The 21,098-nt window shown below is 29.1% G+C and overlaps 2 pseudogenes; both read right to left on the minus strand.

Annotated features, from left to right (window-relative positions):
• Window positions 1-200: 200 nt before the first annotated feature.
• Window positions 201-3,350, minus strand: LOC129312506 (annexin-like protein RJ4; annotated as a pseudogene).
• Window positions 3,351-11,616: 8,266 nt separating this feature from the next.
• On the minus strand, window positions 11,617-14,415 carry LOC129312508 (annexin-like protein RJ4; annotated as a pseudogene).
• Between the last annotated feature and the right edge of the window lie 6,683 nt (window positions 14,416-21,098).

The raw sequence follows: 21,098 nt of genomic DNA on the forward strand, positions 1-21,098 counted from the left end.
CACAGAGAGATGAATAAACACAGGTTTGTGCCTCTGATCAGAAATGATCGAAACAGGGACTCAAATTTAGAGGAAATATAAAATATGATGACAAGCACCACCACATACATTGAGATGAACTAATTAATGAATTCGATGAATGTTCATCATAAGTTGCCTCATTAATTATTATTAGAAGATTAGCGAAGAACTTAATCATATTATTCTTGTCCCAAAAGAGTGAGCAGAAACTTCTTGTAATCTCCAGAAACTTCCTTAGCCACTGAATGCTCCAGATGCTCACTGTTCCTCTTGTAATACAGATCCTTTATATGGTTCAAATCCCTCTCAGCCCTTGTCACAATGACACGTGTTAGTGCATCCTCATAATTCCCTATCCTCTTAATGGCATTTTGCAGAACCTATAAAAATATAAATAGGAAATTTTCCACCTACGTTAATCTTATAACAAAAGAAACTAACGTTGTTAATTACAAACTTAATTATACCTTTTTGTAATGCTTTTGATGATCATTGATGCAATGAATTACAGTGTGCACTGCCCTGAGGAAATCATTAGATGCATCATCGAGCAATTTCTGCACAAATAATTAAAATCAAGAAACAATTATAACTATAGTAAAAGGAAAAATTTGAAAATAATAAATATAATCAAGAGATAATTATTGAACCTTAGTGATGGAAGTTCCACGATCATCTCTATAGCGATTGAAAGTTGCAACAAGTTGAGTCTTGCTTCTAGTAGTAAGAATCCTTATAACCTCTTCCTGATTGCCACTCTTGTGTTTTGAGAGCATCATGAAGAATGTTAGCTTCAGCTTGTGCCAACCTTGCACTTATTTCATCACCTTCATACCTGTATGAGCTCACCAACCCTACCAAAAGCTGCTCAAAACACTCAACTAAGATTAATATTTTTTCACTCAGCCATTCATTTCAACATGTTTATATATACTAGGAAAATAACATTTCCATCCCTATACATTTTTTTTGGTAGAAGACATGTCCCTATACTTTAATGGAAGAATCACGTTCAAGGATCCGGCAAGAAACTTATTATGCAAACAATGACTAATAACAAGTTCCATTTAAAAAAAAAAGTCCGTGTTCCTATTTTAATAATAATTTATTTCGTATTGATCCTTATTTGCGAATAAATTTCTTGCCAGGTCCTTGGATGTAATTCTCCTTACTTTAATCGTGTTTTGTTATCAGCTCCTGTATATTATCATTCTTTCTATTTATTTATGCAATGTTAGTTATTCTTATTTTGAAAAAAAAAAATACTTGTAAGGACCATGAGCTAGTCTTAACGGTATTTATTTTGCCGGCAAATGAACTTAACACAATTTACAGTTCAGCATTCATCTAGCGGATCAAAATCAGTTTTCCAAATCATCATATAATTTGAACTGTGTTAAGTCTACATTAGCAAGATAAAACACACCATTTATTTGGTGCGGTTACATGGTCCTTGTGGGTATTTTATAAACTGCAAATGAATTAAATAGAATGGATGATATGAACAATAATGAAAATAAATTATAAGGACTAAAAACAAATGATAATTGAAGTACAAGCATATGGAGTGATATTTTTCCTATTGAATAGCTAATAATGTCAAGTTTGAGACTTAAATTTGCATTTGGGAGATCTTTACTAGTCTTCTTGTTGAAGTTCAATGCATCGGAAACTGAATGTATATAGGTAAAATTTAATTTTGTATATACATTATTACACATAGCCCTCATTAATTAAATAAAACTTGCCTGACGAAGATAACCAGTGGTATGAAAAGCAACATCTTCTTCCAAAGAATGCTTATAACGATTGTGATAGGCTCGTCTCACAGCCAAGAGCTCTTCAGATGAATTGATACATGAGATTTCCGCAATGACATTGTAATCAACATTCTTGCTATTTCTAATGGCCACATTTGCCAACACTGCATCTCTATCTATTGGTTCCAATAACCATCGATACACAGCTCTCTGTATTTTATTATATTTCCAGATCAATTAAACTTGTAAATACACACATAAGGTGGAAAAGAAAAATACTAATTTTAATAAATCTATATAATATATCCAATCCTAGTTTATAAGACACTTTAGGAGATGATTTGATATCTCAAAATATAAGATATTTTAATAAAAATAAGGTTTTATTTGTTATACTTATTCCAACATTACTATTCCCTTTTTATTACATTTTTCCCTCTATTTAGTGTTTCAAAAATAAGGCTATATTAATTGAGGGGTATTTTGAAAAATTTATATTTGTGTTTTGAAAACATAAAATTGTAAAGTATATTTAATGAACTTTATTATTACCCATAATTTTGCCATAAAATATCTTATAAAATTGGGATGGATGGAGTTGTACTGGCCTGGTATTTATTATAAAGCACTTTTAATTATCTTACTATGATGAAATAAATTTCTAATTTTACACATATTTTAATGAAAATTTTTCATATATGCATTGCATTATCTCTCATTTCTAAAGACTTAAAATAGGGATAATATTAAAAAAAACTTAATGTGCTCGACCAAGTGATCACTTATAACAAGGATCATTTATCTATTCAAGAAGGTGCCATATAATAAAGACGGAAAGAAACATACCTCAAAATCACCCAAGAGCTCAGACTCGAGGTGTTTGATGAGATCTTCTTCATAAAGTTGTTCATAAGATTGCCTGATTTGCTGAATTTGAGAAGTGTTTCTGTGACCCAATATTAACATTACTTCCTTCTCATCAGTGCCCCATCCTACAAAATTTAACTCCACATCAGTAGTATGAATGGATATATTCATATTGAGTGTAATGGAAATGATTTGGTGTGATTTAATCGAGTTAAAAATTTTGTGGATAAAAAACTGCGTTAAAAAAAGTTACTTTTACTTTGAACCCAACCAGACTTAAAATTCGAATAATAATTGTAGCATTTAATTCCAGATTATTAGTAACACTTTCATGAACAGAAATTTATGGAATCAAATGGGAGGGATTTAAGCCGATGGCATGTTGTCACAATGGCATCAACAACTCCTTACGATGGAGAGAGTATTGTATCAGTTTAATTAATCAAAGATTTCGAGTTTGAATCCTAAAAATGTAATCACATACATAGTAGAGTTTTTACTTGAAAGAGTCCCGTTTCGATTGAATTCACGAATAAATACAGAATAATTTTATTATATATATGTATGTGTGTGGGGGGGGGTTTAGATAGAAAGATCTTATATACCTTAGAAGGCCTTGTGGAGAGCTTTAGCATCTTGAACAGGAGAGATTTCATTCGGATCAATCAAGGTAGCCATTGATGAAATTGCTTCGAGCTTCTTTTCAGAGCTATATAGATTGAAGAAGATAAAAGTGATGGGTGTTTTGAAAGGAACCTCAATTTATAAGCAAAACTGGCTTCGTAGGAATCAACGCCTGCTCATGCTTGTCATGTGTTTGAAGAACTTTATATTATTACATATATTAATATAATATATAATTAATGCAATGAATGCTTAATTAATACATTGAACTCCTTAACTGCTAAGCACAGATAAAATAGTGGAAAACTTGATATTCTCTCACATTCCCTACTTCAATATCTGAAGGTTTTTTCCTTGGAAAAATGAATATGCGGTTATTTATGAGTATAATAGTTCATGATGGTGTTTTTTTGGTCCATTATGGTTGCATGGGCGACATTTGGCAATTTTTCCATGCTAATACTTTTGTTTACTCAATTATATTTCATTTTTTGTATGTTACCCCTTTTGTTCAGTATTATAACACATTTTAATCAAATTAAATTCAAAAAAAGATAGTTGCTTATCTTTGAAATTACACATTCTTTACAAACAAGCACATAGCTCAACTAATAAGAGGTTGTAATAACTAGTAATCTTGAGTTTGAGTCTTGAGTATGTAGATGTATTAAATACTCTTTGGGAAATTGTGGTCCTACCTAACTCAACCTATGAATAATGGTCCCACCAAAAATAAAATTACACATCTTTTCATGTTTACATTTATTTAATAAGATGTCTCAATTTAAAACTTTATTAATTACCCCTTAATTAAGGGTATTTTTAAAAAAATTTATTAATTGCACCTTAAAAAACCAAAATGCCTTACATTTTTTAATATAATACTTTACATAAAAATTCCTGAATGAAGAAAATAAAGGGAAGCAATTAATATACCAATATATATAAAATAATCCCTCTAGTTCTTATACAAGGAACCTCTAACTATTTCACTGAAATTAAGATGTGGTTTAGTTATTAACTTTGTCTAAAAATATAATAAACTTTTATTTATACCTATACAAGGCATTTTTAACTAACTTCCACCACCAATAAAATAATTAATATAATTAAAAAATAACTACTCTTTCAATGTTTTTATCCTTGTTTAATAGGACAATATAATTACAAATAAATATGAGAACTTTATTAGTTTCAAATACTCCCTCCATTAAAAAATACAAAACCTTTTTTTAAAATAAGATGTTAAAAAATATAAACCATTTCGGATCCTTCAAGGTGTAAATAATGAGATTTTTTTTTAAAAGATGCCATTAATTAAGGAGTGTAATTAATAAAATTTTCTAATTGAAACATTCTATTAAATAAGTGTTAACATGGAAAAATGTATATTTTAAAGATAGTTAATTAATTCATTGAAGGTGAAGTTAAGTAATTTGATTAAAATTCTCCTATAATATTCAACATAGTAAGTATTCATTAAAGATATTTTTAAAAAGATCTCATTAATTATTCAAAGAAAACACCAAAATTGTTTACATTTTTAAACACAATATGTCTAAAAATGTCCTGTGATTTTGAACGGAAGGGTAAATATGATGACATATTTAAAATTTTTTGCAATGTACCAAAAAAATGTCTAAAAATTTAGGGGGAGGGGAGAGGTCAGTGGCGGAGCCACATGCAATTGAGTGCCCCCCTCAATTGGAAAACATTACATGTAATGGAATATAGATTTTTTTATATTTTACACCCTATTAATTTTATATTTTGCACCCTCTTGTTTCAGTATTTAAATTTTAAACCCATTTTATGTTACTTTTAACTCAGGTCCAATTTTAAACTCAAAGCCTAGTAAATTTTAGCCCATAATTTTACTATACCCAGCACTAATATTATTTTATAAAAAATCAGTAATTCAATTTTTAAAAAATTAAAAAATAGAGTGTTTCCGTCTTCCCTAATTTCCCAATCTCGCTTTGCTCTGTGTCGCATGTTGAAGGTTTGCCACTGACGCCCACTGTGCCCACTAGTATTTGAAGAATTAAAGCATGCTATCGATCTCACTTTGCTCTGTCTTTCAAGTATTGAAGCAAGAAAGAGAAGAAAACAAAGGACAAAAAGGAGGAGAGAAGGAAGGAAAAAGACCAAAAAAAAGAAAAAAAGGTGAAACCTTTCTTTTCTTCACACAAGAGTGAGCACATGGCTTGTACCAGGTAACACCTTTAATGGCATAAAAAATTAGTATTTATTAAGATATTTGTCTTATATGAATTTGTCTTCAAATGCCTAATTTTTTCCACTTTTATATTTTAAGAAATAAATTTAGTTTTTTTAGCCATTCTCTTAAATCTTAATCTTGAATATATTGCAACTGAGTAATTACAATTTTTATAAATCTTGAATAGAAAATGGAGATATTTTTTAAGAGAAAATTGTCATTAGATGAACAAAAACAACCATCTTCATCAAAGCCTTGTGAATCGAGTTTTCAATCACAGCAACAAATTGGAATAAACTTGCAAGATCTGCAATTTGATCTAGGAAAAAGAATTAAAATTTCATCATATCATCCTAATGTTCAAGAAAAGTTACGAAGAGCATATTTGTAGAAAGGACCATGTTAGCCTACCCAACATAATTTTCCACAAAGAAATTTTAGGAATTCTAAGAGAAGATTTTGTCCTGCTTGGTTTAGTGAATTTGGAAATTGGTTGGAATATGGTATAGAAAAAGATGCAACATTCTGCTTATGTTGTTATCTTTTTAGGCCTGATGTTGGAAAGTAATCAGGTGGTGATATATTTATGACACAAGGATTCACAAATTGGCACAAGAAAGAAAAGCTTTCATCTTATGTTGGAGGTCTAAATAGTGCTCACAACATTGCTTAGAAAAAATGTTAGGATTTGATGAATCAAAATCAATATATTGAAGTTGCTATTGTTAGGTAATCAGAGCAAGTTTGAGATTTGTATCGAAGACATTTGATAGCATCAATTGATTGTGTTCGCTTTTTGTTAAAGCAAAGATTAGCCTTTCGTGGTGATGATGAGTCAAGCACCTCCAATAATCAAGGTAACTTTCATGAACTTCTTAAGTTTCTTGTTAATCACAATGAATCAATAAATCAAGTTGTCTTGGAAAATGCTCTTGAAAATAATCAATTAACTGCTCCTAAAATTCAAAAGGATATTGTTAATACCGCTATATTAGAAACCACTGATGCTATAATTAGTGACATTAAAGATGAACCATTTGCTATTATTGTTGATGAGTCACATGATTGTTCAAATAAAGAACAAATGGCCCTTGATTTATGTTATGTTAATAAGAAAGGAAGTATTGTTGAGCGTTTTATTGGTATAGTCCATGTCATAGAGACTATTGCTTGGTCCTTGAAATTGGCAATTGAAAATTGCTATGTAAGTATGGGTTAAGCATATCAAGAATTCATAGACAAGGTTATGATGGTGATAGCGATATGCAAGGTGAATTCTATGGTCCGAAAAGTTTAATATTACAGAAAAACCCATATGCATTATATGTGCATTGCTTTGCTCATCAACTACAACTTACATTAGTTGCTGTAGCTAAAAATCACATTCAAGTTGCCTCTCTTTTTAATCTAGTGTCCACTATATCAAATGTTGTGGGGGGTTCTTGTAAGTGACATGACTTGTTTCATGAAAAACAAATTGCCCATATTAAAGAAGCATTAGAAACAGGAGAAATTCCCAGTGGATGAGGCTTGAATCAAGAAACTAATCTTAAGCAAAGTACTGATACTCGTTGGAGTTCATATTATGCAACTTTCATAAATTTAATACTCATGTTTTCTGCTGTGATTGATGTTCTTGAAGTTATAAAAGAAAATAGATCAAATGTAGATCAAAGGGCTAAAGCCAATGGTCTTTTGTATTTGTTAGATGATTTTGATTTTGTATTCACCCTGCATTTAATGAAAAATGTGTTGGGTATCTCAAATGAGCTATCGCATGCATTACAAAGGAAAGATCAAGACATTATCAATGCCATGAACTTGGTTAACATCACAAAGCAATGGTTGCAAACTTTGAGGGAAAGTGGATAGGAGTCATTATTAGAAGAAGTAATTTTATTTTGCAAGAAGCATGACATTGACATTCCTAACATGGAAGATACTTTTTTGCCTAAAGGTAGATCACATCGTAGAGGTAAAGTTTAAGCAGTCACCATGGAACATCACAATCAAATTGAATTATTTTATACCATTATAGATATGCAACTTCAAGAACTTAATGATCAATTCATCAAGAGAAATACTTGATTGTTGATTTATATGTCTTGTTTGAATCTAGTCAACTTGTTCTCTACTTTTGATAAGGAAAAGTTGATTGAATTTGCCAAATTTTACCCATTTGAGTTTTCCTCAACTGATTTAGTGATACTTGACAATCAGCTTGAGACTTACATCATTGATATATGAAGCAATGTTTGAAATTGCATCTATAAAAGGAATCAATAGTCTTGTAGAAAAATTAGTTGACATCAGAAGACATATTATTTATCCATTGGTTTATCTTCTCTTGAAATTGGCAATGGTATTGTCTGTTGCCACAGCAATAGTAGAAAGAGTTTTTTTTGCTATGAAGTTTGTGAAAAATCAATTACACAATTGAATGGGGAATCTATGGATGAATGACTGCCTAGTGACATACATTAAAAATGATGTATTCAAAAGCATTGATAATGAGTTGATTATTCAACGATTCCAAAACATGAAACTATGTAGAGAAAATTTATAAGATATGTAATTTTTAAATAATTTTTTAATTCTTGGTTGTTGAGTTATTAATATGTAAATGAACTTGCCCCCTGACCTAAAATCCTGGCTCCGACACTGGGGGAGGTGCAATATATATATATATATATATGATTTTGAATAATTAATTTACAAATGTGAACAAAAGGAAATTATGGACTGAAAGTCACGTGAAACATTTTGGAAGGTTGTGGTTTCATTTTGCATTGGATTGATCAATTCGACCTATAATATAAAAACTAGGGGTGTTCGTACAATTCCAATGCCAATTAGCCTCTCCTTTTCCTGAAAATCTTTAACATTGTATTACCAAAATAAAAATTTATAAAAAATACGAAAAATCTTAATATTAAATCTAGGAAAAATTAATCTTAGTCCTCCAACTTTTAATTCACTTGTAACTCAGTCCCTCAATTATGACTTGCTGTGACTCGGTCCCTCAACTATGACTTGTTTATGACTCAGTCCCTCAACTTTTGAATTACTTACAAATTAGTCCCTAAACTTTTGTTAATTTTTTTTTCATGTTAGCTTATATCTCACATCAATGAGCAAAAGGAGGGTATTTTAGAATAATATATGAGCATTTTTTATCCCTCTTATTTGATAAGATATTTTTTAAAAAAATTAAAAAATAAGGATCGAATTATAAGTAAATTAAAAGTTGAGGGACTGAGTCACAGCGAGTTATAGTTAAAGGACTAAGTCGCAACGAGTCATAGTTGAAGGACTGAGTTACAAGTGAGTTAAAATTTGAAGGATTAAAAGATTAATTTTTCCTTAAATCTATAACATCCAGAATACATCTAGGTAGTTAATTTATAAAAATTATAAAAAAATAAATATTAAATTAAATTGTTCAAGTGATATCTTTACTATCCAAAGTACATTTGGATAATCAATTTATAAAAATATAAAAATTTTAATATTAAATTAGATTGTCTAGGTTAAATCTGTACTAGCCAGATTGGTTATAAATAAATTTGTTAACAAATATATAATTTTATTTTGATAAATATAAAATAAAAATGAAAAGTTTGCTAAGCCAGAAGACAATCTATATTTAATGTTAAAATTTTCATTTATAAATTTTTTGGCCCAACAATTTTTGGGATGAGAGACGGGTTGTCTTCTATTATTGTGTAAAAAATGGGTATCGCTTTTTTTTTTTATAGGACTTTTAAATGTGGAAGACAAACACTACCAAAAAAAAAATAACTTTTGGCAGCAAGTCGCTACTAAAAGTTTTTAACGGCAATTTTTTTGCAGCCAAAGGATCACCACCAAAAGTCTGATCGTTAATAGTTTTGGAGGTGACAAACATAGTCGCCGCCAAAACGCTAAAAGTTTATTGTCATTGCCAAAGGTTTACTTTTAGCAGTGATAAATCACATATATTGCACACTTTTTTTTTACATTTATGACTATATTTTATTGGTTTAGACTCTTATATACATGATTGTAGTATTAGATTTGATCATAGGCTCATTTGCATTGAGTTTTGGCATTAAGGGCATTTTGATCATTTTTCACATTTTATTGAAATTAATTGTTTTCAATCTAAAATTTTAATTCCTTGACACATTTTATTACTTGAGAAATTTTTATTCTCATTTTTAGGATTTTATTTGGTTTAATTTCATTAGATTAATTTAGTTTTGTTTATTTTGCATTTTTAAGCATTGGAGGGCCAATTTGGTAATTTGTTTAATTTTTATTTTAAATCATTTTGTTGACTTTTCAGAGGGAGCGGAGAATGGAAGAAAAGAAGAAAAAGAGAACACAAATGAGGAGCTGATTTGGTTCATCTCTTCCTTCATCGCACAATTAAGAAGAGTAGAATAGATAATTTTGAACCGTGTTAAAAAAATAAAGAAAAACTAAAGATAATACTTATGAAAATAGTTTATCAAGATCTCTTAATTAACAAGATTCCTAAAAACTTAATAAATGATGCAGCATAATGGCATCATGCAATTCATGTTATTGACCCTACCTAATAGAATAAGGCTTGTTGTTATTATTGTTATTCCACCCCTCATGCTGCACGCTGCAAACAACTTGTGTTTAATGAGACGATGAAGATTGATGAATCTTTCCCCAGCCTAACATGTATATAAAGAAGACCGTGTAAATCAGTCAAAATGAGATAATATTAAGCAAGATTACATTATCTACAGAAGGAGAAAGACGGGAAATGGCATGAGCCGTAGCTAGCTTCAAATTGATTCCTTCTTCTTCCGGCTAGTTTTCCTTGCATTTAGTAGGGTTATTTGTGTCATTATGCTTCACTAATCTTTTATTGAAATTCTCCCTTTTTTGTACTGGCAGGATTAATTATCAACATTAATATTAATATAATAGTCATAATATTAATTGGAAATATCACTTAAGATATATTTTGGCATATCGTTTCTGAAACTAGGAAAAATTTGGTTTCTTATTATTTTAGGAAGTTACTTGGAATAATTTTTTAAAAATAATCACATGTGATGCTTGAGAAAGAAAGTTAATGAAAATACTATCAAACATACATATCATAAGATTTAAATATTACTAAACAATGAATATTTCTGCGTGTCCAAACCCGAAAAAATTTCTACTTTTAATAAACTTTTAATAAAAAATTATATTATTTAAAACTAACTCAATTTATAAACATGAACAAATGGACCCAAATCTTTACCGAATAAATAATGGACGAGTTTAAATTTGCACTAGAGAAGAGCTATGTAGGCCAACTTATATATATATATATATATATATATTAATAGTTTAATAAAATTTTTAAATCAATAGATTTCGATAATTATACTAATACTCATTGGTTTATATCCCTTCTTCTTTTGTTCTTTCTTTCTTCTCATTACTTTAGGAGAGGCGGTCAGACCCAACAATTTTAAAATTGGATTAGTCACAGAAAAACAGAAAGATTGACAGAATTTGTGATAAAACAATTTTTCGTTGCAAATTCGTTGTAAAAGTTTTACTACGTCCTTGTTGGCAATAAATTTTTCTAGATTTCTATCTCAACTTTTTTTTTCTTGCACATCCCAATCCTTCTTAAGAATAATCCTGTTCGGTCAAAGATTAAATATGAAACCCCTCCTAATGAATATTTGAATCATGGTTCCATTATGAGGTACTCGCCCTTTTTATTAAACTCAATTCATGTTGATATTTCTATCTCAAATTACAGTTCTTACTACATACGGTGTCGATCAATAATATTGATGTCGGATACTTGCAAGTAAAAATATTTTGGCGGGAGAAATTAATCATGATTCTAGTAAAACCAACTATTGCATTAACAATGGAGATTGAAAGTCCAAGTTGTCACGCACAGAGAGATAAGTAAACACAGGTTTGTGCCTCTGATCAGAAATGATCGAAACAGAGATCAAATTTAGAGGAAATATGAAATATGATGACAAGCACCACCACATACACTAAGATGAACTAATTAATGAACTCGATCAATATTCATCATTAAGTTGCTCATTGATTATTATTAGAAGATCAGCGAAGAACTCAATCATATTATTCTTGTCCCAGAAGAGTGAGCAGAAACTTCTTGTAATCTCCAGAAACTTCCTTAGCTACTGAATGCTCAAGATGCTCACTGTTCCTCTTGTAATACAGATCTTTTACATGCTTCAAATCCTTCTCAGCCCTTGTCACGATGACACGTGTCAGTGCATCCTCATAATTCCCTATCCTCTTAATCGCATTTCGAAGAACCTATAAAGATATAAGTAAGAATTTTTCCACCTAGGTTAATCTGTTAATCTTATAACAAAAGAAACTAACGTTGTTAATTACAAACATAATTATACCTTTTCATAGTACTCTTGGTGGTCATTGATGCAACGAATGACAGTGTGAACTGCCTTGAGGAAATCATCAGATGCATCATCCAGCAATTTCTGCACAAATAAAATCAAGAAATAATTATAACTAGTATGAGGAAAAATTAAAAAATAATAAATATAATCAAGAGATAATTATTGAACCTTAGTGATGGAAGTTCCATGATCGTCTCTATAGCGATTGAAAGTTGCAACAAGTTGAGTGTTGCTTCTGGTAGTGAGAATCCTTACAACCTCTTCGTGATTGCCACTCTTGTGTTTGAGAGCATCATGAAGAATGTTAGCTTCAGTTTGTGCCAACCTCGCATTTATTTCATCACCTTCGTACCTGTATGAGCTCACCAACCCTACCAAAAGCTGCAAATAATTTTTTGCTAGTCCTTAAATGTGATTCTCCCTGCTTTAATCATGTTTTGTTATTAGTTCTGTTTATTTTCATCCTTTCTATTTATTGTCTGCAATATAATGTTAGTCCTTCCGATTTTTTTTTAAATTACCTTTAAGGACCATGAGCTAGCAACAATATTTATTTTGCGGACATATGAACTAAACACAATTCACGGTTCACCATTCATCTAGCAAGTGGATCCAAACCAGTTTTCCAGATCATCTTATAATTTGAACTGTGTTAAGTCTACATTAGCAAGAAAAAACACACCATTTATTTGGTGCCGTCACATGGTCCTTGTGGGTTCTGTTTAAATTGCAAATGAATTAAATAGAATGGATAATATGAACAATGAAAATAAATTATAAGGACTAAAAAGAAGACACAATAAAAGTATAAGTATGTGGACTGATATTTTTCCTATATGAATAGCTAATAATCTCGGGTTTCAGACTTAAATTTACATTTAGGAGATCTTTAATATACATTATTATACATAGCCCCAATTAATTAAATAAAACTTGCCTGACGAAGATAACCAGTGGTATGAGAAGCAACATCTTCTTCCAAAGAATGCTCATAACGATTGTGATAGGCTCGTCTCATAGCCAAGAGTTCTTCAGATGAATAGATACAAGAGATTTCCACAATGACACTGTAATCAACATTCTTGCTATTTCTACTGGCCACGTTTGCCAACACTACATCTCGATCTCTTGGCTCCAATACCAATCGATACACAGCTCTCTGTTTTATTTCCAGATTAATTAAACTTGTAAATACACACAAGTGTGGAAAAGAAAAGTACTAACTTTAATAAATCTATATACAAAAAGCAATATAATATATTCCGTACGTCCTAGTTTATAGGACACTTCATCAAGAGATAATTTGATTTGCCAAAATATAAGACACTTTAGTAAAAATAAAGTTTTATTTGTTAAACTTGGCACAATATTACCATTTCTTTTTTATTACATTTTCCCTCTATTTAGTGTTTCACAGATAAGGTTACATTAAATGAGGAGTATTTTGGAAAATTTACATTTGTGTTTTCAAAAATAAATTATAAAATGTATTCAATAAACTTAATTGATATGCATAATTTTTCCAAAAAAAATATTATAAAACTAGGATGAAAGGAGATGTACCACCCCAGTCTTTATTAAAAAATAAATTTTTAATTTCACACATATTTAAAAAAATTAATATATGCATTATTACATTATCTCTCATTGTTTTAGTCTTTAAATAGGGATAATATTAAAACAAACTTAATTAATGTACTCTATAAAGTGATCACTTATAACAAGGATCATTTATCTATTCAAGAAGATGCCATATAATAAAGACCCAAAAAAATATACCTCAAAATCACCTGAGGGCACAGACTCGAAGCGTTTGATTAGATTCTCTTCATAAAGTTGTTCATTGGATTGTCTGATCTGCTGAATTTGAAAAGTGTTTCAGTGACCCAATATTAATATTACTGCCTTCTCATCAGTGCCCCATCCTACAAAATTTAACTCCACATCAGTAATATTACATTTTCTCTTATATGAACGGATATATTCATATTGTGTGTAATGAAAATGATTTGGTGTGATTTAGTTGAGTTAAAAATTTTGTGGATAAAAAACCGCGTTAAAAAAAGTTACTTTTATTTGGAACCCGCGACCTGACTTAAAATTTGAATAATAATTGTAGTATTTATTTATTTCCAGATTATTAGTAACACTTTCATGAACAGCAATTTATGGAATCAAATGGAAGAGATTTAAGCCAATGGCATCAACACCTTCTTACGATAGATGGAGTTTTATCAGTTTAATTAATCAAGAGTTTCGGGTTTGAATCATAAAAACGTAATAGCATAGGTAATAGAGTTTTCACTCGAAAGAATCTTGTTTCAATTCAATTCACTAATGAATACAGAATAATTTGATTATATATATACAAGGTTTAGAGAGAAAGATCTTTTATACCCTTGAAGGCCTTGTGGAGAGCTTCAGCATCTTGAACAGGAGAAATTTCATTAGGAGCAATCAAGGTAGCCATTGATGAAATTGCTTCGAGCTTCTTTTCAGAGCTATATAGATTGAAGAAGAAAAAAGTGATACGTGTTTTGGAAGAAACCTCAATTTATAAGCAAAACTCGCTTCATTGGAATCAACACCTGCTCATGCTTGTCATGTGTTTGAAGAATTTTTTTATTATTATATATAGTAATGTAATATATAATTAATGCAATTAATACTTAATTAATATATTGAATTCCTTAACTGCTAAGCACAAATAAAATAATGGCAAACTTGATATTTCCTTTTTCAATGTCTGAAGGTTGTTCCCTTGGAAAAATAAATATGCGGTTACGTATGAGTATGATGAGGTGTATTTTTGGTCCCTTATGGTTGCATTGGTGACATTTGGCAATTTTTCTATGTTAATAATTTTATTTACTCAATTATATTTTGTTATTTACATGTTACTCCTTCTTCTGCTCAATATTATAAAACATTTTAATCAAATTATATCCAAAAAATAGTTGTTTATTTTTAAAATTACACTCTTTACGAACGAGCATGTAGCTCAACTGGTAAAGGGTTATACTAACTAGTGATATTAAGTTTGAGTTTTGAAAATATAGCTGTGTTAAATACTCATTGGGAAAACTTTGTTGCCAATATGATCCTCATACATAATAGGTAATTGTATCAAAAATAATTACATATTCTTTTTCATGTTTACATTTATTTAATAAAGTATCTCAATTAAAAAAGCCTTATTAATTACCCCTTAATTAAGTGTATTTTGAAAAAAAAAAAAGCTTTATTACTTGCACCTTGAAAAGAACCAAAATGCTTACATTTTTTAACATTATACTTTACCCTAAAAAATGCCTTATAATATTGAATGGAGAAAATAAAGGGAATTAATATCCTATATATATATATATATATATATGTATAATACTCCCACTATTCCCTACACAAGGAACCTCTAACTATCTCACTAGAAACAAAGAAGATGTGGTTTAGTTATTTACTTTGTTTAAAAATAGAATAAACTTTCAATTTTACTTATACTTAACTGAAAATTTATATTACATTCTCTCATAACTAGATGTTATACCCATGCAATGCACTGGAATATTAACCCCCATTTTTTGTTTAAAATAAATAAAAAAGATAATATTTTAATGAGTTGATTTTTTATAAAATGGACAAAAATGTTATAAAATTTTAGTTGAGAGATGTAAAAAAATGAAAAAAGAAATCAACTCAAAACTTTCTAACCACAGTTATCTCTTTTTCTAAAATTGAAGGCACTAAAATTTAAAATCCCACCTCTCAAACATTTTCATATAGTTTGTTGTCATTTTTTTTAGAAGCAACAAAATAATTTTTGAAAAAGTATTTATGACATTTTTTTCTTAATTACTCTTCATTAAATGATAGTATCATTTCTGTCCAAAAAAATGATAGTATCATTAAATTAGGAGAAAATAAAATGTTAGTCACAAAAACGTCTCAATTCAAATTTTTTTAATTTCAAACATAATTATCAGGATTGATCAATTTTTTACATTGTGTGAATTGATTAAAATTTACTTATATATAAAAACAAATGAGAATTAGTTGATTGATTTAAATAATAAAATATTATATTTGATACTTTATTATTTAAATTTGTATGCTATATAAAATTAATTATCTTATACATATACAAAATACAAATAACAAATGATATATTTCTTACATTTGCAAAAAAAAAATATTAGATCACACACATATTATTTTTTATGACTCTCATATTTAGAAGCATTTTTTACTATGGGTTCCACATCTATTTTTTTAATTTTTATTATGGGTTCCATATAAACTCTTAATATAACAAAACAAATTAAAAAAAGAAAAGAAAAAAAACAATGATACTGTTCATCCAACTGTTGATGAACAATACCATGGTATGCACTTTACGATATATATTAATGATTAATGAATTATGGATAATATTGAAAAACATAATTACCCTATCAAATGCCTTATACTCTCTCCATCATAAATTATAACAAAATCTCATACACCAATAAACCTTATTAAAAACACTTTACAACTTTTTTTTTAAAAAATGAAAATATAAAATTTTAAAAATATCATTCATTTAATATATTAAAAAGAGAGTAGGATGAAAATTAAATAGAGATAGAAAGGATAATATTAAAATAAGATTATTTAATAAAATCTTAATATTCTCAAAATGATTTATATTTTGAGATGTCAATTTTAAAAAAAAAATATCTTATAATTTAAGATGATTGAGAAGTATTAAGGACTAAAACATCCTTCTAGGATGTGCTCTAAAATAGGGACTGAAGAGAGTATTACTGTCTCTAGTCCATGACATTGATAATTACTTCATGTTTCTAAAAAGGTTGATTTAAATCTTGACATTTAAAAAAAGTATATATATCCTTATAATTATATTATGATTAAATATCCTATATAAATTGATAAAAAAATAATCCACAATACTTTAATAAGAACAATTGAAATTCCAAGAACTATTTTTTACAAAGGAATAATAGATTACATAGGGTACAGTTGAAAAAAAAATATAACTACTCAAAAATCTATATCTTGGACAAAGAAAGTTTTCTAGAAAATTTTTTTAAATGGATCAGGATTGGGGGAGCACAATGAATCACCTTATTCATGTAAATCACGCTCCTTCCATTTGAAATTACAAGGCATTTTTTAACTAACTTCCACCACTAATAAAATAATTAACATAGTTAAAAACTAACTACTCTTTGAATGTTTTTATCCTTACAACTTAATTGCAAATAAATATGAAAACTGTATTAGTTTCAAATACTCTCTCCGTTAAAAAATATAAGACATTATTAAAAAAATATAAGGCATCTTAAATCTTTTACAGTGTAATTAATGATATTTTTCTAAAAATATTATTAATTAAAGGGTGTAATTTATAAAATTTTCTAATTGAAACATTCAATTAAATAAGTGTCAACATTTTTTTTTTTGCCAATATATGTGTTAACAAGAAAAATATATAATTTTAAAAATAATTAACTAATTCATTGAAGGTATAATTAATTAATTTTTATTAAAAGTCTCCTATAATGTTAAACGTACTGAGTATCCATTAGCGACATTTTTTAAAAAGATCTCACTAATTATTCAAAGAAAACACCAAAATTGTTTACATTTTTAAACACGATTTGTCTAAAAATGCCCTCTGATTTTGAATGGAAGGGTAAATATGATGACATATTTAAAAATTTTTGCAATGTACCAAAAAAATGTCCAAAAATTGGAGGAAAAAAAAAGGTGCTATATATATATGAGTTTGAATATATATATATATATATATATACATGATTTTGAAAAATTAATTTACAAATGTGAACAGAAGGAAATTATAGATTGAAAATCACGTGAAACATTTTGGAAAGTTGTGGTTTCATTTTGCATTGGATTGATCAATTCGACCTATAATATAGAAACCGGGGGTGTTCGTAGCGTTTCAATGCCAATTAAAGGTCTGTTTGGATTTCAGTTGGGTATAATAGATTATGGAAATAATTGATTAAGTGGTAGATTTTAATCATAATTGATTATGTTATAACGTAATCTGTTTGGATACTGTTTTTTTAAAATTAATTTTAACAGAATTAAAAATATTTGGATAATTTAATCAAAATTAATTTTTAACTATATAATTTAATTTTTAAATATCAAATATTAATTTTTAAATATATAAATTTTAAATTTTATTAAGGAAAAAAAGAAAAAGAAGAGAGTTTAATTTTATTTTTATTAAATTATGTGCTTTCTTTGTAATTTTTTCCTGGGCCTGTTTTTGTAATTTTCCCCAATGTTTTTGACAAACTTTTGGCAGAAAGCAGACGGAGGGAGCTTCTGGAAAAACACGCGTTTTGACCCATAATCGATTTTTGATCATTTTCGACTGTTGGATAAATTGACAGAAAAAAATCGATTTTGGATCCAAAACGCGCGTTTTCTCCTTATCCAAACGGGCACTAACCTGTCTTTATCCTGAACATGTCAGGACCTGGTCATTTTCGGCCTGAGAATTTTTGGGACGAGACGCGGGTTATCTTCTATTATTGTGTGAAAAATGGGTGTCACTTTTTCTATAATACTTTTAAATGTGGAAGACAAAGTGCTTAAGAAAAACTATGAAATTAATATTGGGTAATTTGAAAATAACATTAATGAGATATATAATTAAGATTGAGGTCATATATATTTAGGACATGATAGGGAGTAATATTTTATGCCAAATTATATGATTAATTCCAATAATTAAAGATTAAAGATTAAATTAAAATAATATTTTCTTTTGTTCCCCCCCCCCCAACCCTTTCCCGGCAACTGCTTACTCCAACTCATGACTTCCAAGTTAAGGTAAAAGCACCCTAACCAGTAAGCCGCAAGCCTACAAGGCAATAGCAGCTTCAATTTGAAAGTACAAACTGTGAGTTTAGGAGAAGGCAAACATACATTGTAAGTGGGGTGGGTTTCTTTCCTCTGCTGTTTTTCTCTACTGTCTCTCCATTATAAATCTAAACTGTTTAAATTAAATTTGTATTTTTAAAAATTATTAAATTTAAATTTTTAAATCTAATTTAACGGTTCATATCTGTACTAATTTTTTCTTTTCTCTCCTTTGCAAGGGAGAAAAATTCAACTCCATTGTAAGTTGCACAGGATGTTAGGAGCATCAGGGAACGGAGTCAAGAGATTGAACTCGATTCAAAAACACACAGCAAATACAGAGCGCAGAGGAATGGAAGAGACAAAAGAGACGAGAGTAAGTTATTGTAGAATGCAGAAAAGTTAGAACGTATTCTCTCTAGCCTCTCTTATAAACCAGCCATTTGGTGATAATGTGGAGATCGTGCATCATCTTCAAAATGACAATAGAAATGTTACACTTATGGCCAGTTTTATTATGTGCAAAAAACCCAGCCTTTCTAAATATTCTCATAAAGCCCTCACTTTGATTTGGGCTTGTAGTTTGGGTTTGATCCATCAAGATGGATAACCCCGCATTAACAAAACCCACCTTTATTAATCAATAATCATGCCTCACACCCATTGAGTGAGTATGGTATAAATGTTAACGATTTCAGCCTCTTAAGCAATTTCAAAGTTCAATTCCTCAAGATGTGTATAGAAAAATATCGCTTGGGGGAAGAAAAACCCTTGAATATGCTTAGATTTCTTGTAGGATTAGTTTTACAGCTGGCTACTGTGAAAATACTTTAGCCAATCCCAAAAAAAAAAAAAAAACTATGCCTTAGACCTGATACATGTTTGTCCCATAGTGATCACGTGTGAGACACAGCAAAATGCAATCTGAGGATTCCCTGCTTATAAAAATCCAAAGTGATTGTGTGTAACCAAGTAGGGGACAAATTATTCACAATCCAAGATTCTGGATATAAATTCACGTGTTAGTTACCTTCACGCGCTATTTTCATAAGTAAACATATTTTAAACTTATATTTGAAAAACCATAACAAATAATTCCATTTTGTATGGATTTTTAATCTACTTTTTTTATTTTCATGGTCTTGAAATGATTTTGTTAAATTAGAACAAGTTTAAGGAATAAATAATAAGAAAATATCTTCTTTTTGCCAAAGACTGTGTAAAGAATTTACATCTAAAAATAAAAATGTTTTCTTGAAAATTTGATTTTAAAAATAGGTTTGAGAGAACCACGAAGGGAAAGTCATTAAACAGATGAAGAGTCCATTTGATTTATGATTTGAAAACTGTCTTCTATTTTTTAAAACTAAGAAAATTAAAAAAAACAACAAATTTAAAAATATTAAAATAAAAGGTTAAGGATTTTTTTCCCCTAAACTTTTTTCTTTAAAGTCTATGGGTTCCACCATTATATTTTTTATAACAAAATATTAGGTTAAAAGTCACTTTTGCTCACAAATTCAGGGTGCTCATATAAGGGAAAAGTTCAAAGACAAAAGTAACCCTTAACCCAATATTTTTATAATAAAAGAATATTAAAAAATGGTAGGACCCATCCTACCAAAAACAAATGTTATGGTGCATTAAAAGTGGGATGATGAGGCAACATATTTCAAACATTCAAGGATAGAAATGGCCCAATGTTAAGGTTAGGGTACACATAAACCCAGTTCAAGGATAAAAATGACTATTAATGCTAAAATAGAAAACAATCTTGTGGTTGTTCAGGCATGATAGAATACATAAAGCACAGCTTCGAGCCATGCGAGGCCTTGAAAGAGGAGGCTATTTTCCCTCTTGAATGCAATATAATCAACTTGAGGATTCTTTACACCTGATTAGAGACTGTCCGAATGTAGTTGGACAATGAAAAACTACGGTTAAACTAGAACCACGGACAACCTTCTTCACTTTGCAAGGTATGGGGTGAGTCAAATATGGAACTTAACTCAAGATGAGGCATGTATGGAATGGGTCAAATGTGGTATGTGATCTATTTTTCATCATACGAATTGGCATGTATGGTTTCAACATATTTATAGTGAGGAAAACATTCATGCTCACCTCCTTGCTAGTTTTTCTCATAGTCCTGATGAAAATTATTGTAATCCTAGATCATCCTTCACCTTTTTTATTACACAAGAAGGATATATAGAATGATGTGAGAATCTGTCTTTTTGTAACCTTTTGTTGTTTACCTTTTTTTGTGCAAGATGTTCA

Source organism: Prosopis cineraria, unplaced genomic scaffold, assembly GCF_029017545.1.
Source record: "Prosopis cineraria cultivar Desert tree isolate PC_DT_omini unplaced genomic scaffold, ASM2901754v1 PC6, whole genome shotgun sequence".
NCBI classification, from domain to species: domain Eukaryota; kingdom Viridiplantae; phylum Streptophyta; class Magnoliopsida; order Fabales; family Fabaceae; genus Prosopis; species Prosopis cineraria.